We start from the raw sequence: 23640 nt of genomic DNA, 5'->3' as shown, positions 1-23640 counted from the left end.
AAATGACATGTTTAGAGGGATTAAAGCTAATTAAGATAGTTTAGAAGAATCTAGAAGGCTCTAGAAGAGGTTTAGGAGGCAAGTGGGAGATTTAGGAAAATGCAAGTGGGAGAAAAAGAATTTTAATTAAAATAAAATTGCTTTATTTCAACTAAAATAGATGCAACTTGCATAAATACAAGTGGGGAGATTTTTATAAATAAATTAAATTTATTTATATATGCAAGGGTCAATTTAATTAAATGTAAATCTATTTAAAATGAAGAAAGGGGGATTAATTAAATAAAGTGTTTTATTTAATTAAAGGCTAGAAAAGGTTTAGGTGAATTTAATTAAATAAACTAAATAATTTATTTAATAAAATAGATGAAAATTAAGAAATTAATTAAATAAGATATAATTAATAGGAGGGATGGGGTTAAAATAAATATTAAATATTTATTTAAGAAGGTGGTCAGATTTATACATCTACAGGAAGTATAAAGGAACCTCATCTGAAATTTGAGCTTGAAAATGTTGGACTATGGGGCTAGGCAACCTAGTCTTAATGGTGTCAAATTTGGATATTAGAAACAGTTTCAGGATTATAATGTTTCTCATAACCTCCTCCTAAAATTTCATTTAAAAAGTGTTAGGTATTGTTTGCAATTGCCAGTGTTCAGGGTTTTCTGGTTTTTCAAAATCTAGTTCAATTTGTCTTAGTATGTACCATTTGGATTTGTATTCCTTCTCTTCTAAACTTGTCACCTACACACACAAGAAAGAAAAAATGTTGTTGAGTTGATAGGGATTTTCCTAGGTAAAACCTTGGGTTTGGAATTGACCCTATGATGAACACAATATAAAAGAGAGAGTGTACCCTTATGAGGTAGAGACTAGATCTGAAATATGAAATGTTGAATTGAAATGTTATACCTTTTTTATGAATTTTCTTTTATTTGAAGCCTTCATAAAAAGGTTGATGTTGTCATGTAGGAATTCATGGATGTCTTAATAAGAATTTGATCATGGATTCCATCTTGAATGTTTGAAATCCAAATACTTGACCTCTCTTTCGTTGCTCCAATGATGTATAATTTATTTGTCACTTGAATTTGAATTGTGGAGTGATTTTCCATGGTGAGAGATGATTGAAAGATGTTTTAAATGAGGGAATAAGACTTTCTTTTATACCTATTTCTCATGAAACGTGTTGAAAATTATGAAGAAGGATGACATTGGAAATCATTTACCACTCAAAAAATTTCAGCAACTAGAGGGTTCAAATTTGGGCCCTTTTACATACGAAATTGGCATTTGGGGCTCTACTAGGGTTTTGCATGTTTCTTGTGCTAGTTTCCCCTTGCATCTTAATATTGTCATACCATGTTTACTATGGGATTTTTGTTGTTTAATATGGCCTTAACTGACCTCAGCCCAACAGTTGATGCTGGTGTTGGAGCTTTGGTGTCGGGTGACTATGGCATTCCTAAACAAACGACCCAAGAAATTTGTTCCCAAGGTGTTTCATGAGGTATGTCTAGCACTAATGTTCTTCCTATTCAGGATTTTGATAGGGCTTGCCATTAGCTTGAGTAGTTCATTTTGATTGGATATTTTGTTGGGAGGGTACCCCTTGAAAGCATGCTTTGTGAATGGGTTGCCAAGGCTTGGGCCCCTCATGGGGTCTGCTTGGATGGCATCCAAATCCTTACCAAGGATTTTTTTTCTTTTTTGTTTTGTTGAGTCCAATCATGTCCAAGCCATTTTCAATATGGGCCCTGGTTCATGTGGTCTTCTCTTTTGTTTTTTCAACCGTGGTCACGATATTTTTTGGTCCCTGATGACAAGAAGATCAAAGTACCTGTTAGTGTTAAATTTCGTTGTTTTTCTTTGCCTTGCTGGCCTTTTTTGTAAACCATAGCCCAATATCTTGGTAAGGTTGTTTTGTTGAGCCCGATTGCTTTTATCGTGCTTGCCCACAAAAGTGAGTTTATGTTGAGGTTGATTTATCTCGTGACCTCAAAGATATTATTGATATTCAAATTGGTATTAGTCACACCTAGAAGGTCATGTATTTGAACCTTCCAAATACTTGTTTTTGTTGCCAATTCTTGAAATATAAGATTAAGGATTTCCCGCTGCTGACCGGGTAAAAACTTGTTCTCATTCAAAGGATCTAGAGCCATTGTCCTATTTTGAGGCTCCCAAGGTTGGAGAAGGTTGGACAACAGTTGATCGCAAAGGAAAAAAGCTATGGGGCTTCTCAAAAGTCTTTTGCTTCTGGAAGTTCTCAACCACAATCGTAACCCTAGCCGCAACCACAAGCCCAAAACGGGCAACCTTCACAACCTATCTTTCCATTTGCTTCAAACTCTAAAGTATAGGGGAAGGATAAAGTTGGGGATGGTGGTGTATGATTAGCTTGGGTGCGCACTCATCTCCTTGCTTCCATAGTTACAACACAACCGGATTCTATTCATCACTCTCGCAACCCTTCTGGGCATGATGAGGAAGATAGACGGTCATTAGAAAAGTGTTGGGCTTCTGAATCACATGATATCAACTTATTGCAAAATAGTTTCTCCTCTCTTAAGGATAAGGACGACGTGCATGAATTTTTTATCTTAGAATGTTCAAGGTGTCGTAGACCTCTCCAGAAAGTACTTTGTAAGGAATACTAGACAAAAGGTTGCTCGTCTAGATGTATTATATTTGCAGGAAGTTAAAATTTATGTGTTTATGTTGCATGTTTCTTGTTGTGTTATTTGGCCAGGTGGTCTGGTTTTTTCTTTAGACCATAAGGCTTGTCGTGGAGGTGTTGTTTCCATTTTGGTACCATGTTGGAAATCTTGCATCATAGCTAAGATGTTAGATCCCACTCACCGAGTGGTATGGGTTCTCTTGTCAGTTGACAATCATTCCTTTGGGATCATTAATGTTTATGCTCCAATGATGTTGTTGAAAGATCTTATCTTTGGTGGTGGGTTGTTGACTCATTGCCTCCCACCACTTGGGTTATGTGTGGGGATTTTAATATGATAGAGGAGGCCTTTGACAAGGAGGGCCTAATTCCTTTTCATTGGACAATTGGCAAGCAAGAAGTGTGGTTCTAAATCTACAATAAATTGGGTCTTTATGATCTCAATAGCAACCAACGCTACCCTAATGGCGTTTGGCATACATGGTGCAATTTTCCCAATGATCCTCATAGAGTCTTTAAGAGACTTGACCGTGCCATGATCACAACTCAGTCCTTTCTTTCTTTTTCTTTTGGGAGTTGTCATAATCTTCTGATTAGGTTGCTGATGGATGTGACTCTGTCAGATCATTTTTTTATTCAAATTTATTTTAAGTGGCAAGTGGGCTACCCCCGTCTACCTTGAACGTATTTTTTATTAAACACATCTTTGTTGAGTCATCCCCTCTTCGTGGTCCACATTCAAAAAAATTGGAATTTGGAATGTTGTCCTACTTAGCACCATAGCTGGATTGTTTGGTGGAACTCTGTCGTCCAATGCACGATGCGATTTCTGAGAATCTATGACTAACAACTTGCCAATTTTCACTTATGTTCTTACAAAGCCACCATGATGGATTTGCATCATGCCATAAAGGATTTGGCTGTGAATCCTTTCTCACTTGTGTTACAGGTTAGGGTTGTGGAGCTTTGATACCAGAAGAAAATTGCTAATAATCATGCTACCAAAGGGCCTCAAATTAAAGCCAGGTTACACTGGCTCAAGGTGGGGGATAGTGCTTCTAAAGAATTTTTTCTTTCCCTTCGGGCTTGAAACTCCTCACCTGGTATCAAGCGCACAAGAGAAGGTCAAGCAATGTTTTTTGAGCTATCAAATGTTCTTCAAACCTTTTTCTTCCATTATGAGAAGGTCTTTACTTCTCAAGACCCTTCTCCTAAGTGTGATGGTTCTTTCTAGGAATGCCTTTTGATGATTCCTACTTGGCTCTTTGAAGCCCAATAGAATTTCTATGATCAAAATGCTTACCCTTGAAGACTTGAGAGAAGTAGTCTTCTTTATGGTAGATGATAAAGCCCTAGGATGCGATGGATTCCCCTATGAATTTTACAAGGTTCTTTGGCCTTGTGTGGGCCTAATTTGCTTAGGGTTGACCAAGAGGCTTATCATTCTTTCTCTCTAGGAAAAAATATTAATAAAGGAAATATTAAATTAATATCTAAAGCTGGGGACCCAAAGGACATCTGTAATTGGCGACCCATCACGCTCCTCAATGTTTCTTATAAAATAATTTCTATTTAGCATTGACTCTAAAAATTAGACACCTTCTCCCTTAGATTGTGCGACTAGAGCAAACTGGGTTTATTAAATCCAGATTCATTCTAGATAATATTATTGTTGTTTGGGAGGGTATGGAGTGTGCCCACCACTCCAAAAAGATTGCGATCTTTGTCAAGAATGAATTTTCAAAGGCTTATGACAAAATTGAATATCTGTTTATTCTTGGCTTGCTTCAAGCCATTGGATTTGGTCCCCATTTCATTCACTTTGAACAGATTTTGTTTGGGGATGCTTGTGTGTGTATCACTATCAATGGCTGCCAATATTTTTCTTTTGGTCTATTCAAGTCTATTCGAAAAGGTTGCCCCTAATCCCATTTTTATATGTCTTGGCTACCCAAGGTTTTGGGTATTTTCTTGCTAATTGTTGATGGGCCTTTTGTACTCACCTAACATGCAAGCTTCATGAAGCAGAGCTTCTCTTGAAAAGAGTAAAGACTGCGAAATCTCCACTCTCCAAGGTCCTGTTCATTGGGTCAGAATTGTGTAAAGATAGTTAAGAGCTCAAGTGAATTGTTTGATCAAGGTGGTATGTTGGTTGCAAAATGAACTTATGTTGATTCACTTAAAAATAAAGTACAAAAGAGATAGGGTGCATAGAAAGAACAAACGTAATCATGCAAGATTGTTGAATCTCAAAGAAATAATTCAAATGAACAGATATTATCAATAACAAACTAGATAGCAACAAGTGAGACTTTCTATCCACATGCAAGGTGTACAATCTTACATACATAAAGATATAACTATTAACTTTGCATATTATAATCATGAAACCCACAATACTCAAAACAACTATGCTATCCATAATGGAAGAAGATATCAAATCAAAGAAATAACAACTTCAATCAACAAAGATCATGAAACATGCGATCCATGAAACTGTTAAGAAAGCACACTATGGAAGAAACACCTTCCACAGTGTCAAATTCAAAGGGGAGAGTAGTAGAGGTTACTTTTAATTCTAAAATTACAGTCACTCAGATACACATCAACAAAATAAAAAAACAAACAGAAGATTCATACATGCACAAAGAGAACACATAATTTACGTGGGAAAACCCTTATGGCTAAAAAACCCAACCACCAAAGCCAACCTCTTGTATTACAGTAAAATGTCTATTACACACAAGATACATATTTATCTCTCAAGTATATAATATATAGTCTCTATTCTGGCAGCATTCAACCTACATATGGAATTCAACCCATGCACCACACAGGCAATAGGAACAATAGTTCTACAATAGACCAATTACTCATCAACCGCCAATTGTCACCCTCATCATCCAGCCATCAAAATCAGTCATTATTGATTTCATGTCTACAAGGTAACCGTCTTAATGACCTCAGTTATAGACATTCTGCAACAAGTCTACCAAATCTTTCTTTCTGGTCTACTTTCTCAGACTCACCCAGGTCAACCAACCAACCTCTCCTTGTAACTGTTTCTTTAGATGATTATAACTTTGCTAAAGAAACGGTTCTTTTCAGTTCAATTTGTTTCTCAGATGATCAACCATCAATCTACTTGGTTGTTGAACAGTGATTTCCAACTCAGAACATAGATCCAATGGCTATTGAACACATCAGACAGTCAAGATGTCAACATGCATCACTCATATTATCGGTGTGAGTCAGAGATCTCAAACCGATATGTTAAACCACTGCTCATATTTCCTTCTACCTTCTTATCGGTGTGAGTCCCTTCGATGATCAACAAGATGAACCCATCGACATGATGACAAGTATCGGATGGAGATCCAAGAAGTCACATCAAAGAGAAAATTCACTTCGATGTCTTCAGTCAACTAACAACAATGTATCGACAACAGTCTCACCGATGAGCAACAAGACCAAGTTCATCGACAATAACTATATAGTCGGAAAGACATTCTTCAAATCACCCCGTAGACAAAATTTACCCCGACGTTGTTTCGTATCGGCAAGACTCGCCTCGATAAGGTCATCCACACTATCAGCCAGAGACGTTCTGTCAGTGAAGCACACACCGATATCTTGAGTAATCTTGATAGAAAATTCTATTCGACCATTGGCTAGAGTCACACCAATCAAGTCACCGAAAGGGACTTCTCCAACACTACTCAAATTGGCCATACATCTCAGGGGTCTCATTGATGTTGCACTCTCAAAGGTTCAGGTCAGTAATATTGAGGCACATTTTTTCAGCAATCTCCCACTTGATGAAGATCTTACTGGCACCTCCAGAACACCCAGAAACTAGAAAGACTAAACATTATCTAGAACAACAGCCAAAATAACTGCTCCCATCCAACTGCCAAAAGTATGTGATTAGAAATAACACCCACAACAAGTGCTAGAAATCCAATTTCACATACCACAGAGGTATCCATCATCATTAAACTCACACCACCAGCATAATCAACCCACAATTAGCAACCACAAGCTCCACATGCAAACTAGTTGATGGAGACCAACACATCCAAAAAACTCCCACTACATGGGTACTGCTAAATCCAAGGCATACAGAGTCTACCAATAATAACACATCGACAATGTAACCATGTAGTATCAAGGACCAACTACAAAGGTAAGCACAACCCGCAAACAACATTGCTACAAGAAACCACAAACATGTAGCATGTCCTTCTACATACACCTCTAAGTGTCAGTTGTGACAAGTAAGATTTTCTTTACAACCCAAAAAGAAAATCAACTTACTCCATTTCTCATTTCAAGAAATCAGCCCATTTTCATTCCATGTTAAGGAAATAACCATGGTATTCATCTCTCACAATTAATCCTCCATAACTATCTAATTTAAGCTCAAGATCCACAAATTTGAAAGAAAACATACAACACCTAAGAAACAATGGACAAGACCTCTCAATTAACAATCTGCCAAGTAGACCAAGAGTGGGGAATGAGAATGCCCCTCCAAGATCTTTAAGTCATTTTTAACTCATCCAAGAGCTATCTCCTCATAGGTCTCTGTTGAATTCACATTCAACCAAGATGTAGGCTCCTTGGACTTCCAACCAAAATCTCCTCAAGAGTAAGCATCTCACCATACATCTCTCATTTCAAGAGAAATATAGCCCCATCTAAATATTTATGTATCCATGAGTGCCAACAATTTATCAATCCATGTTAAACTCCAAATGCATCTCTACATTCCCATGAAGTTCTCAAACATATGACCAACATCCCCAAAACAAACAGAAATTACTAGACCATTGTCAAAGCTCCAATCTGCAGAATTAGGAACCCATCATGACACCATGATCTTATCATCCCCTCTTAGGATATCACATGCTTCAAGTGAAAATACCATGGTCTCACTCACCTGTTAAGTATAACCAACACCTCAAACAAGAACTCCTTAAGCCCTCAAGATGTCAACATCTTTAAATAGTGTACATGTAAATGTGAAAGATCCTTCTGTAGCAACAAGATCTAAGGCATCCTCCAAACATCTACACACTGAGAAGATCATTCACCATTTAATGATGAATTCACAGTCATTAATAAATCTCCCACTGAACCGCAGTACTGAGATCTCCAAGCATCATGACATAACAACTCCTAAATCTGAAAATCTTCTAGGTTCACACAAATAGGTATACTACCAATCATACCAAGTGAAACCAAGATTTTCAAACCAAGGAAAATACAACATGCTACAAGATCCTATAATTGAATATCCAGGTACTCAAATATTATCCATTCTCTTATCTCAAAGTAACTACACCAATGCACAAGTGACCAAAGACAAGGCCAACTAACAATTCTACATAAGCATTAAATCAAACCTCATGGATATAGATAGTCCACTTTTGAGTTATCCCACTACAACTGAATAGGTGATTATCCCACACAACGGCATAACTCGTAGATCTAATCAGCTACACACAGACTCACTATCACATTAACCATATGAAAAATGAGATCTCAAAGAGAAAAATCATGCATACAATCATGACAAATCTAATCTGCCAATCATGTCCACTTTGAGCACCATAATATAGGAATCCACCTAGCACCACCACAAAAATGTTGTGACTAATCACTATCAACATCCTTGTGCAGAGAAATAATTTCACCTCCTCTCTCCATGCATGAAGCATGCATATAGAACTGCAACCATCTCATCTAGTATCACCCCAAAGAAATAGGGCCTAGAAGAATAGTTCTTCAATAGATCTACAAAACTCTTGGTATTCCAGAGAACCTCCATGATCAAACCATGCTAAGATTAAACATAATGTTTCACCATTATGAAACTCTCCAAGCAATGACCAATTTAATCAATACCAAGACTCACCTCTCTTGAGATGTCATGTTGCCAAGGCAACAATGCAGGCACTGGCATTGCTCTGAGAAGAATCAATGTTAGAAGCATTCTTCTTTCCCTTTTTCTCACAATCCTTTAGAAAATGACCAGTCTACCCACAATTTGAGAACTTCGCCTTGGACTTCTTTCCTGAAGACTTTGATCTCCCCTATGACTCAGATTTGGACCTCATGTCCTTCTTCTTGCCTTTTTCCTTTGATCTGCCTCTCGTAGCCAGATCTTCTTTGACCATCTTAGTATATTTCCTCCATGCTTCCTCTGACAACAACAAAGCAACCACATCTTCCATTTTGAAAGTGGTTGTTGTACTTCCAATGGCCATCACAAGATGATCCCATGTGTTAGGCAAGGAACATAACAAAAGCATACAATGATCCTTGTCACTAATTGTTACACCCATAGAAGTCAATTGTGCAACAATCATGTTGAAGGTATTCAGATGGTCTGCAACATATGTACCTATGTTCATCTTCAAGGAGTACAACTTTTTTTTCAGGAATAACTTATTCCCTAGAGACTTTCCCTGATAAATTTCACCAAGCTTCTTCCATAGAGTAGCCATTGTCTTCTCCTTGTGAACATTAAACAGAACAAAATCTACAAGATAGAGTCTAATCAACCCTTTGGCCTTCCTATCTGTGAGATCCCAATCTTCATATTTCATTCCTATTGGTTTGGCTCCAGACACTGCAACCCAAAGGTCTCTATCCACCAATAGGTATTCCATCTTGAGTTTCCATAACTCATAGTTTCTACCATTAAACTTCTCAATGTCTACTCTTCCTGATGTGCTACCATCTCAATCTGTAATTTCATAGAAACATAATTACTTTGCAAAACTCCCACAATAGAATTAACATAAACAACCCATTCTACCCACAAGGATAAAACAACTAACTGCTCTGATACCACTTGTTAGGAAAGCACAACACAGAAGAAATGCCTTCCATAGTATCAAATTCAAAGGGGAGAGTAGTAGAGGTTACTTTTAATTCTGAAATTATAGTCATTGAGATGCACACCAACAAGATAACAAAAAGTAAATATTGGACTGAAGATGGAGGGAATAGCGGAGGGTACAACGTTTGCAGGGGGAAATTTGAATTCGAGAAATGGAGGGAACAACAATGCTGGTTCCTCTGGGTCTGAATCCACTGCAGCTCGAGGACAAACATCTGATGATGAGGATGGAAGACAGGATGGGGACCCACGAACATGGGACCCTCCTCCCGATCTTGAAAAATTAAAAAATATGTAAGATTCTTGCCCCGAGGCGGTGCAGGTTGATATAGGAAATATCAAGGAGGGGCAAATACCTAAACCATGGAATAGCCTCTTCACTAGACATGCCTCTGGTAAACCGACTGGTAAATCTTCTTTCCCTTTTGTGAAAGATATATCAGATAATAGAATAGGTAAACTTGCGATTGAGGTTCCTGATTTGGTTATTGACCATAGCATTTCTTTAATGACTCTTTCTCTGGTGGGGAAATTTGTCGGACCCCGACCTAATATTGAGGATGTTAGATCCTTTGTTAAAAGAAAATGGAGAATGAAAGGACAAGCTGAAGTTTCTGCCCTGCCACGGGGTTTTTTTGTGTTCTCTTTTTCATGCAGGGAATATTTGGAAGCAGTTCTAAGTGGAGGCCCCTGGATGTTTGGTAAATCATCTCTTTCTATTAGAAAATGGACCCCTGACATGGAACTAAATGACTCCTTTTTTGAATCCTCTCTAGTGTGGGTTAGATTGCCCGGACTACCATTGGAATACTGGGTGGAGGATGTTTTCTCAGGAATTGCCAATTCCTTAAGGGAGCTTATTGTGATAGACCCAATGACTGCAGCTTGCAAGAGACTTGTGTATGCACGCATCTACATCAACATATCATAGAATATTGATCTCCTAGGTACTATTGATATAAACTCTAAACTTGGGTTATGGGAACAAGCCATTGAATTTGAATCTCTCCCTTTTGTGTGTTTTTCTTGCAAAAATGTAGGTCACTGGGCTAAGGCTTGCCCCAGCAACCCTAAAAGACCTGTGATTAAAGAAAAAAATATTAATAAACTGGTTTGGAAAGAAAAAAATAACAAAAAAGTCTGCAATAAGTTAGAAGAAAAAAATGGAAATCTAATTCCAATAAATCAGGAAAATGACTCCAATGACCTTACTAAAGACCCTGCCATGAAGGGGAACAAGAAGAGTGAAACCAAGGAATTTGAGATCAAAATAGGCAATACCTTTGAATCCTTTTAGTTGCAAGAGAAGGAGAATGAAATCAGTACAGAGACACTTGAGGATGGTGAGATTGAGGATATCACTAACTCTCATCATGAGGAGCAATAAGTTTGGATCACCACAAGCAAACTTAAATGCTTTATTCCAGAACATAGAAGTAAATATGACCACTTCACCCTAGAAAAGAGAAAAGCTATGGAGCAACACACAAGATGAATCCAGGGCAGAACAACAAGAAGAAAACACAACAGAAAATGGAAAGAAAATTAAGACCAAGAAGATAGGAGGTCCTAATGGAGTAAAAACCAGAACCAGATCTAAGGCAGATTTTGGGGCCTCAAGATCCCCACTAGGATGCAAAACCATGAAATGGAATAGGGACCAAGAGAGTAAACAAAACATAGCTGATGGAAGGCAGAGAACTATCAAGGAGTCCTGCCCCCAAGCTTCTAAATGAAAGTAATATCATGGAACATCAGAGGCCTAAACGGTCTCAATAAATAGGATATATTAAGGAATCTTATTCGAGATCAAAATCTGGATATTATCCTGATTCAGGAAACTAAAATGAGTAAAGAGAAAGTGGAGAAACTAAAGTTTTTTAAAAATGGGGGAGTCTATGGCAGTAGCTCGAATGGAGCCTCTGGAGAGGTTGCAATATTCTGGAATAAAAGCACTACCTCTAGAGATATGATAGATGAGGATGGCAATATTCTATCCCTAAAAGCTAGAAATATTTTTGATGAAAAGGAATTTTTTATAACTAATATCTATGCCCCTAATTCCAAATATGCTAGAAGTAAATTCTAGGAAAAAGTTCAGCAAAAAAGGAAAAAAATTCTCTATGAATAGTTGGGTTGTTATGGGAGATTTCAATACTCCTCTACAAGACAGAGAAAAATTTGGAGGTAGTCAAGCTCAACCAGAAAGCAGATCCGACCTGATGGACTTTATCAATGACAATGTTCTCATTGACTTGGATCTCAACGGAGCCTCCTATACTTGGTCAAACCGAAGAGATGGTGATGATCTTATCCAAGTAAGACTTGATAGAGCTCTTCTCTCTAATGATTGGATTCTTTCTCATAGTTGTTCCCTTTCTGTTATTAATAGAATTGGGTCAGATCATTATCCCATTTCCTTTGTTGCTGAGAACTCTAAGCATAATCAGAGATTCCCTTTTCACTTTGAAAAGATGTGGATATCCCACCCCAATCTTGAAAATTCCATTGCTGAATGGTGGAATCTTGATATTAATGGAACAGCCATGTACAAAGTTGCCAAAAAACTTAAATATGTCAAAACCAATATTAAAGCTTGGAACAAGAAGGTCTTTGGTGATATTTTTGATTCAAAGAAAAAATTAAAGGAGGAACTAGACCAGATTCAAATTTCCATCCAGAAAGAAGGCTACAAAAAGTATTCCAAAGCCATGGAAGATAAGGTCCTTGACAACATTCAGACCATTATTTCTAGGGAAGAAATATATTGGAGACAGAGATCCAGGGCTATATGGCTAAAGGCAGGGGATAGAAACACTAAGTTTTTCCATATGACTCCCCTAAAACATAAGGCAACAAATAGAATCACAAAGCTAACTGTTGAGAACAACACTCTACTTAATAAGGATGATATCAGGGATGAAGCTGTTAGATTCTTTAAGCAGCTTCTATCTAGTAATGAGGATCTTGATCAGACCCATCAGCTCAATCTGGTTAATAATATTCCTAAAATTATAAACTCTATTAAGAATAAGACCCTTGCTGCCATCCCGTCTATTGGAGAAATCAAAAAAGTTGTCTTCTCTTTTCAAGGGGATAAAGCTCTGGGCCCTGATGGATTCCGAATGTTTTTCTTTCAAGAATTTTGGAATATTGTGGGGAAGGATACGGTTAATGCGGTGAAATAATTTTTTGGATCTAGAAGAATCATTAAGGAATTGAACTCCACTTTTATTGCCTTAATCCCCAAAGTTGCTGGGGCAGATTCTATGGGCAAATTTAGGCCTATTAGCTTATGCAACTCATTCTATAAAATAATATCCAAAGTGTTGACTACTAGAATTTTGGCGGTTCTTCCCTTCATCATATCTGAAGAGCAAAAAGGCTTTGTTCCTGGTAGACAGATTCTTGATTCAATCATTCTTGTTCATGAGAACATTCACTCTCTCAGTGTTGTAAAGCAAGAAGGTTTCTTGATAAAGTTGGATTTGGCAAAGGCTTATGATAGAGTTGAATGGGATGTTCTATTTAAAATCATGGGGGCTTTTGGTTTTGATGATAAGGTTATCAAAATAATCAGAGAGCTAATCACTACTCCTATGTTCTCTATTTTGGTTAATGGATCTCGTACAATTTTTTTTTTAAATTCTAGAGGGCTAAGACAAGGAGACCCCATATCTCCTATCCTTTTTACCATTCTGGCTGAAAGTATGAGTAGAATGATTCATAAATTGAAACAAAGCAAAACTATCAAAGGTCTTCAACCTTCCTCTGCCAATGTGTTTTGCACTCATCGACAGTTTGTTGATGATACTATCATCATGGGATATTCTTCAGTCAAGGAGGCTAAAGACTTCAAAACAACTCTCAACTCCTATGCTTTGGCAACTGGTCAGCTAGTTAATTGGGACAAATCAGCTATGTACTTTCTCAATACTCCAGTCATAAGACAACAGGAAATTGCCAATATTATTGGATGCAAAGTGGAATCGCTGCCTTCCACCTACCTGGGTCTTCCTTTAGGGTTGGCTCCCCCAAATTCCTTCTGGAATATGATCATTGATAAAATTAATAAGAGACTTGTAGGATGGAAAGGCTCAATGTTATCTCAGGCTGGGAAAATGTAGCTCCTCCAAGCTACTCTTCAAAATCTCCCTGTTTATGCCCTTAGTCTATTTGGTATTCCAGCCAAAATTGTTGAAGCTATGGAAAGAATTCAGAAGAGATTCTTATGGTCAGGAGTGGAAGAAAAGAAGAGAATACCTTTGATTGCATGGGACAAGGTGTGTAGACCAAAGAACAAAGGAGGGTTGGGGATTAAAATTATTAAAACTTTTAACAAAGCTCTTCTTGCCAAGCAGTTATGGAGAGCCTATGCCACTAAGAAAGACTGGAACCAAATTTGGTTTGACAAATACATTAAGAATCAGACTATCCAAGGAATCCTCAATTCTGAAGATATCCCGGCTGGATCCTTCATCTGGAATAGTGTAACCAAATCCATAAAAGTTGCAAAAGCTGGAGCTAGATGGGTCCTTGGAAAAGGTGACAGAATAAGGTTTTGGGAAGACCCCTGGATGAAGAATGAAGCCCTATTTGATCAAAACAACAATCAAGTTATTGAAGAATGTAAAAGGAGGTTTGGGCTGATGGTTTGTGACTATTGGAAGGAGAAAAGTGGGTCAAACTTGAGGACATCCATCCTAGTTTTTCCTCTCTTCAGAAAGAGTTGTTGTCCTTTTCCCCTAACAACAACTATGATGATGTTTTCCTCTGGAAAAGTGATCCTAAAGGTGAATTCACAGTTTCTTCAGCCTATAAAAACACTTTCTCTCAAATTAGCAATCCCATTTGGAGTAAAGTCTGGAACAACATCTTGATCCCTAAAGTCAACATTTTCATTTGGCTTGCTTCTCATAATATTACCCTTACTATTGATAATTTAATTCGAAGGGGCTTCAAATTCCCTAATAGATGTGAGCTCTATCAGAAGGAGGGGGAATCAATTGATCACCTATTTTTTCATTGTTCCTTCACTAGGGAAATCCAGTGTAAAATGTGGGAAAAATGGAAAATTAATTGGGTCATGAACAAAAGCATTAAGGATATAATATGGCAATGGAATTATCCTACCAAATGTCAAATTATTAAAAACTTGTGGTCTTTGACCCTCCCCATGATATGCTGGGGCATTTGGAAAGAAAGGAATAACAAGATATTTAGGGAAGAAAAGTGTAACATTCAGGTTGTCTTTGAAAAAATATGTAGGGCTATAAAGGAGAACATCAACATCCCTCACAAGAATAATCAGCAATGGGCTATTATTGATATGAATGATATGGAAAAAGACATTCTTACTGAATGGAACCTAATTCATAAGGTCTACAGAGTGGACAACAAGAAGAAGAGAGATAACATTGTTTGGAGGTTCCTTGATTATGATTGGATAAAGGTTAATTTTGATGGGGTAGCCAAAGGGAACCCTGGAAACGCTGGTGGAGGTGGAGTTATCAGAAATGCTCAAGGAAGGTGTATTGCTACTTTTGCTTCCCCTTTTGGAACCCAAAACAACCATGTGGCTGAAGCTATGGCCATGCTTAAGAGCCTCCAATTAGCCCAGGAATTCAAATTTAAAAAAATCTAGCTCGAAGGGGACTCCTTAAATATTATACAAGCCCTCAAAGGTATTAGTTCCGTCTCCTGGAATATTGCCAATATTATTAAAAATGCTAAAGCTATCCTTAATAACTATGTTAGCATTATTTTAACCCATACCTTTAGAGAGGGTAACAAGGTAGCAGATATCCTTGCTAATGAAGGGGTTAATTTGGAAAAGGGCGTCAAATATATAGGGGAAGATCACATCAAGTGGGAGATTAAGGAACAATTATATTTTGGTCACCTTAATGGAGCAAGCTAATATTATGATTGAATTCTGGGGAACGAGTACCAATGATAGATTTTGGGGGCGGATGAACTGCCAGATGATGAGTGTTTCTCGGCATCATAACCAAGATCATATGTGTGCGATAGGTAATTGTAATAATAGCCAAGTTCGTATGAACATGAGTGGAAATCTCAAAATTATGAAAGACTCTCTACAAGGAGAAACTAGAAACTCAGAGTTTTACCCGCGGGCCGAGAGTTGTAACAGAGGATATTGTGACCTGGAAAGTAGAATGGGAGGCAACCTTAACAGGAATGAACCATCAGGTTGTGAGCACTGGAAGAGCGAAAGAAAGGTGTGGAGAAGGCTCCACTGACATGATTTCACGGATTATATGGAGAAGCTCCATGGTAGTAGAAACTTTGTTTCTCATGGGTTTGCAAAAAGCTGGAGCAATAATAGGACTACCCTGTTTGGGGAAATCTGGCACATCGATGAATGTTTGATCTCGGAGGTAACGGGACTCAAGATGGAGGGGACCAAATTCTATAGGGATAGAAAGTATGCTATTGAGGCCTTAAAAAATTTCCCTAAGACAGAGGACGAGAAGGGCAACCTGGCAAAGAAGGACAATATATCATACTTCACCCCCCAACAGGTAAAACCTTTCTAGCAAAAAATTCTTAGGGCTTTAATGGAATATCTAACTGTGGATGGTAGGTTTACGAAAATTTACAATTATCACTTTGCCATCCTGAACCACTTCCGCCATGGGGCGAAAATATCTTTACCCTTTTATTTAGCCTCTTCTCTTAATGAGAGCTTGGCTGACCATATTAAAAAACCCAGTTCCTACCCTCTAGCGCACCAGGGCCTCATTCTGCTGATTTATGAATATATGAAGGATAAGACTAGGGCTACCAAGGATGACCCTTTAATCCTCAATGCTCAGATTTCTGAGAAATGCATAGAATCTAATTCGACTGGGGAGACCAGCACCCCTACCCATAAAAAAAGGAAGGTTGATATTGTGCAGGAAGAAAAGAATGTGCTTTGTGAGCAAGAAGAGGGAAAGAATAAGGAAGAAATTTCTAAAATGGAGATTAACAAGGAGGAGAATTATGGGGAAGGAGAGGAAAGGGGAATTCTAAGAATTGTTAACCTAATCTTGAAGGCCCGAAAACTGAGAAAGAGGCTCTGAAGCCTAAGGAAGCTAAAAAACCTAATGCGGAGGAGACGGACCAGAGCAAGGATTCTGCGGACACCATTCTAGATACCGCCCGCAATTGCACCCTTGAATTCTTCAATTTTCAGAAGTGGGTGGTGGAAAACATTACCAGCATGCAGGGTAAACAAAGGGAGTTGGAAGTTAAGATCAACAAGTTGATCAACATGTTCGACTCTGGGAAGCAGCATGAGGAGATGGAGAATAGTGAAGCGGAGGAAGAAATGGAAATGGAAGACTAGCTGGAGAAAGACTTGATAAAAGGCGACCTGAAACATCTAGAGGACGTCATCAAAATACTAAAGGAACAGGTGGAGGAGGATAAGGACAATGTCAATACCCGGATGGCTAGAAATGAGAAAGCCTTGAAAAGCCTTATGGACCATAACCTTCAGGTTCTAAAAGTCTCCTCCCAGAACATGAACACGTTGGTGAATCATCTAGAAAAGAAAAACCAGGAGAAGAACCTGGTCATTATTGAAGATGCTCCTACTTCCAGCCTAAGCCACCAGACCCCTAGGCGCAAAACCAGGTAGACTGCGGCAGAGAAGGATATGAAGATGAAAGAAAGTCAGACTGCTCAGGAAAATATCGACTTGAGGGAAGCGGCCAAAGCAATGATGCTTTTGGTGCAGGATGCAGAAGAAACAATGAAGAATTTCTAATTTTATGCTTTTGCTGGGCTTGGGGCCAATTTCTTGCTGGCCTCTTGTTGTCCTTTCCTTTGTTGCTGGTCTTTTTGCTGGTTTTTTGCCGCTGTTGTATTTTGTTTCTATCCTGAATATCTTTCATATGTAACTAGGTTTCAGGTCCCTTAAAACCTGTTTTTAATTAATCAAAAACAAGATAACAAAAAAAATAGAAGATTCATACATGCACAAAGAGAACACATAATTTACATGGGAAAACCCTGCTGGGTAAAAAAACCACCACCAAATCCAATCTCTTGTATTATAGTAAAACATGTATTACATACAAGATACAAATTTAGCTCTTAGGTATATAATACACAGTCTCTGTTCTGGCAGTATTCAACCTACAGATAGAATCCAACCCATGCACCACATAGGCAATAAGAACAATAGTTCTATAATAGATCTATCACTCATCAACCTGCAATTGTCACCCTCAGCATCCAACCATCAAAATCGGTTGTTACTGATTTTAGGTTTGCAAGGTAACCGTCTCAATGACCTCAGTTACAAACATTTTGCAACAAGTCTACTAGACCTTTCTTTCTAGTATGCTTTCTCAGACTCACCTGGGCCAACCAACCAACCTTTCCTTGTAACTATTTCTTCAGATGATTATAACTCTGCTCAAGAAATGATTCATTTTAGTTCAATTAGTTTCCTAGATGATGAATCGTCAATCTACCTAGTTGTTGAACAATCATTGCCAACTTAGAACACAGATCTAATGGCCATTGAACACATCAGACAGTCAAGACGATCAATAGGCATCAGATTCATGTTATCAAGGTGAGTCAGAGATCTCAAACTAATATGTTAAACCACTACTCAGATTTCCTTCTACCTCCTTATCGGTGTGAGTCCCTCCGATGATCAACAAGATGAACCCATCAATTCTTGACGACAACTATCAGATGGATATACAAGAAATCACATCAAAGAGAAAAGTCACTTAGATGTCTTCAGTCAACCGACAAAAGCGTATCGGCAAGAGTCTCACTGATGACCAACATGACCAAGTCGATCAGCAAGAACTATACAGTTGGAAAGACATTTGTTGAATCATCCCATAGACCAAAGTTACCTCGACGCTATTTCGTATCAGCAAGACTCACCTTGATAAGATCATCCACACCATCAACTAGAGACACTCTATCGATGAAGCACACACCAATATCTCAAGTCAACCTGATAGAAAAATCTGTTCGACCATTGACCAGAGTCACGTCGATCAGGTCACTGAAAGGGACTTCTCCAACACTACTCAGATCAGCCAGACATCTCAGGAGTCTCATCGATATTTCTCTCTTAGAGGTTTAGGTTAGTAATATCGAGGCACATTTTTCCAATAGAAATAACTTGCATTGATTTTAATTATGGAAATAATAGGTACCAGTGAGCACTGATACTGAGAAAGTTCAATAATGTTTGAAACTTAAACTACTAGAAATGAGAGTACTACAAATAAATTTCTTACTATGGCCTCCAATATTCAATATTCAGACCCTCAAAATGGCTTGATTCATTATATTTATAGTGTCTTACTCCTTGTACTCTAGGAATGACCATAACCTATGATTCACTTACAAAATGGTGGAGGTTGTAGTTGACATGAAATTGAATGATTTTGAACCTCAGTTATCTTATACAAAACACAACAGGTCAACAAGTCTTCTCTAAGTGCAGTGGTGTCTACACCTCCTACATATGATGTGCTCACCTAGTAGTGGTCTTCATGCATGACAAGTGTATTCTAGATCTTCTTTCAAAACTATTGCTAACACCAAGGTCCCACTTCCTTCTTCATGATAGCTAGGAGTGTACTCCAAGTTAGCCACCTGTTTACTATTTTTTCCTTTTACCTATGGTAGTTCCCAATGTATCTATCTATTGAGGTGGATGATCGATCAAACACATACTCAATTCGGAACTTGGAAACTCTCAAAGTCTCCCTTACCTCTTCCATCTTATAAACCAAATTGTCCACCATTTACATTGCTTGGTAGGACTGAAGAACAAGGTACATGTATCTTTCCATAACATTAGTATTAACCTCAACTGTGGGAGAGAAGTTTTCTGACACATAGGCTTACCATTGCTCAAAAAAGAAGGATCCTTTTTTGGTACTCTGGTGCTACAGTGATCTACCACCTCCCTCTTTAACTCCAAAGCATCAACAAAAGCTTGAAAAATAGTGAACTCTTCACCTCCCAACAAATCTTCTTTCTTAATTATGTCTTCTCCTAGGTTTTTAATCTTGTTCAACACTTTAATTTGTTTTATACACCCAACAGACTGAGTATACCACTAGGTGGATCAGAGGATAAGGCCCCTTTAAAGGAGATGTGCATCTTCATATATCTCCATGGTCTCTTGTAGGAATATCCTTACCTTGCTCAACTAATCTCCTGCCCAAGTTTTAATAGCAGCCGCCACCTTCCTCATTGCATACAATGTCTTGACTTATTCTTGTGGAAGTGTTGAGGTAGAAGGTAGAGCATCACATGATCTTGAATCTAGTGGCTTTGGCATTTTAATAAGTAGTTGTCTATATTTCTGCAACTGAGCCTTAGGCTCTTTCTTAGATTTATGCTCTTTTTCTATCCTTGTCTTAATAGAGGTGGTGGCTGCATCTAAGGAGGCTATCTCTCCCCATTTGGTTTTCTTATTGAGGTTCACCTGGGAGATTTGGTACCTTGGGGAAGCCTGTTCTTCTCCTTCTGTACCCTGTATTGGAGTAGTTACACTAACTATAACATCCTCGAAGTCACTTCTTGAGAGACGATGGAGGGTTTTAGCTCTCTTCATCCTTCTTGGTGACTCGGTGATTGCTTCTTGTAGAGTGATACTCTGTAATACAACCTTCTTCTTCTTTTGGAAGCTAAATTTAGGCTATTGTGGCATATTGTCATCTTGTTGTTCACCTTGAGTGATCACTTGAGCAGTTACCATGTCAGTTTGCAGTGGCTACTCTCGCTCCTCTTCCTCTTCTTGTTGTTCTTTATTTTCCTCTTGGTGCTGCTCATGCTGTTGTTCTGCAGACTCCTGATGTTGTGGTGAAGGTTGTGAAAGTTGTTAAGTAAGGTTTCCTTGGACCACTTGCTTGAAACCCTACTATTGTTGCTTAGCAAATTGTTCTAACTTCTCACCTAGTTCTTGTTCAAAGGCCTCTTGATTTACTTCATCTTGCTGCCTCTATTGGCCTTCCTCCAACTACTTGAGGAGTTGCTCTTGATCTTGAGGGATGAGTACTAAGCGGTCATCTTGTTCATCAAAATCCTTGGTTTCTACTTGCACCTCATAAACCTGTGTCTGCTCAACTATTTGACCCTTGGGATCATCAACAAGAGGTTGCATTTCCTACTCATCTTGAGGAATGATGGATACCAATATTAACACTACTTATCCTAAAACTTGTTGGGAGATATCCTGCCTTTGCATGAGATTTTCTTTCTTTTTACGAGCTACCACTGAAATAGGTTCATTGTCTTCATCATAATCGGATTTAATGTTATGGATGGTTACCTACTCATGAGATGGTGTCATAGTTGTTTTGGGAGCTTGAGTAGTAGGAGTAGGTTGTTCAACATCTTGTCCTTGTGATGTGCCCTCTCCAAGAATAATGCCAATGACAGGTACAACATGTATGATTGATGCTTGGGGCACAACGAGCAACCTAGTGGTTATTCCATGCTCAATTGTTGTCTTTAGGAGTTGAGACTTGTTAATCTTTGCATCCCTACTTCATCAATAATTCTTTCTTAATAGTTGGCATAGGAGCTTCTTGGTCCACTAGAGTATTTTTCCTTGATTCAGATCTTTTCCTCCTCACATATTCCTTGGTGGATTTTGATTGAGGGTTTTTGGTGGCCTTTCTTTTCTTCTTCTCTCTTGTGGTACTCAGTGAAGCCTAAGATTTAACCATTGTCGACTGCTCTCAACAAATTTCTTAGAGACATCTTCAATTTTTATATTTTATTTTTCCGACCATCTTATCAGTGAGAGAGGCCTTTGGTCCACCTACATTTCTTTGTAAGTCTGGTCTAGTAGTTCTCCATCATCCCTAAAATCTTTAGGAATATTGTCTTCATGGTCAAATTATCTCATTTGGGATGATGTCAACCTATAGAATCCTCTTTGCCTAACCTCAAAACTATCTTGCATACCTACCCAAAATTCTTCGAATGTAGGTATATGCCCCTCATATGCTACCAACATCATTCCTTTTAGCTAGCTAAATGTATCATATCTAGGCCAAGCATTGTCAAACTCTTTGAGGCACAAATCTTGCAACTCCTGAATGGTTGTTTTTGTTGTTTGCAAATTGTGGCATTTATAGTACTCAAGGAGAATCGGGAATGTTACTCCCATCTTGTGTTTCAGAGTAATGAGGGATTGGACCCCTACTATCTATCTTGCATACTCCAAAACAATAATTATGTTGCTATAGTAATGAGGGATAAGGAAGGGGTTATCTATGAATCCACTCAAGCAGATGTAAGTAGACTATTGGTTTTGGATGATCCAAGTTCCCCATGCTTGGACTAATTTCATTGCCTCGGGGGATAGATGGTATCCCACATATCCTATTAGTCGGTGGATGAGTGCATATATAAAGGCATCATTGATTCTTTTGAAATGGTTCTTAGCCTGTTGAATAGGCAATTGAGTGTAAAATTCCCAAACTTTCTTGTCTTCTGGTTCTTCTCCCAATTTTCCATTAGTGTTTAACCCTAGATAAATTCCACTCCTGGATGCTACCTATATCACATAAGAAGTCATGAATAACTTCTTGGTTTGAAGTACACTACACATTTTCTCATGAATATTGTTAGATATGATTTGTGCCCAATCAAAGTATTCCTTCCCTTTAAAGATGGTGTGGATGTAATGGTACATCCACAAGTGATAGTTCCTACAATATTCCTTACTGAAGGCTTTGTTGAGCATGATGATGAGGTCACATAGAGAATCCTTGAAATATTCTCTTAAGATATTATCTGTAGCTTTGAGGCCTGATTTCTTCGGTTTCCTGAGCCAACTTCGTTTATATGATGCATATTATTTACAACATCTTTGTTTAATATTTGGACAACCTTCTCTTTAATCATTTGTAGGACCTTATCATATTTGGGGATGCCAAATGTCATAGCAAGCATTTCAGTTGAAAGATCTGTTAGCAGCAATCAAGAAGGAAGACTGAGAGGGGGGGTGAATCATTCTTCATCGGATCACAACAAATTAAAATTCAAAACATAAACTGATAGACTACAACAATAATAGATAAGAAAATTAACAACACAACACACACCACCAATATTTTTGACATGGAAAACCCGGTTAAGGGAAAAACCACAGTGAGAACCTGCCCACAGTAAGATGATACTCTGCAGTAGTATGTGAAAATATTACAATGGGGAATGCACATGCATTTAGACACACTTCCTAGAGCTCATTGCTCAAAAGATATATGCTCAGAAGGCTACAACCCTCAGGGAAGTTTCACTAACTTACAATATGATTTAGTCTACAATCCGGAAGAAATGAACTACAATGATAGCATCTACAAATCCCTAATGACAGTTTTGGTTAAGCACGATTGTCTTCTCTACAACACCAATCTCACCTCAACACTTCATTGAATGATAACTCTTTTGTTTGCACAATCACCTCTCTCTGATAATGCAGACATAATACCGACACCTAAATTACATAAGCATCTCACCTATATACAAATCATCAACCTTGATAACAAGGTTGTCTAAACCCTCAACCCTCAACTCCCAATTATAAAAACTACATTGCACGATACAAAGATCGACCAGCAGACCAATATTATGATTTAAATTACATAGCATGTACCTAATTCAAATTCCCAGATGATTACATCCATTGGAAATCCCACCAAGATCAATCACAACATGCTACAGCACTAGAAATATTGCATAACACGAAAATCATCACCGGTTCATAGAAATCACCAAAAACTTATGCGGATTGCCAAAAAAAATAGGACACAACAAGGAAACACCAGGAAGCATGTTAGAATCATCCAGAACAGTTGCACCAATACCTCTTTTGAAATCTTCATCGGTCAACGTCTCAAAGCTCAAGAACACAACTAAATAGTAACTGTCATGAGGAAAGATAACTTATGGAGAACCAAATCACAAACCATCTAAAATGAAGATACACAAGATTATCCGAAACAATAATCCAAAGTCTCAGCACAAGATCTAATCA

This window comes from Cryptomeria japonica, chromosome 1 (assembly GCF_030272615.1).
Source record: "Cryptomeria japonica chromosome 1, Sugi_1.0, whole genome shotgun sequence".
Lineage (NCBI taxonomy): Eukaryota > Viridiplantae > Streptophyta > Pinopsida > Cupressales > Cupressaceae > Cryptomeria > Cryptomeria japonica.
This window is presented reverse-complemented; position numbering follows the sequence as displayed.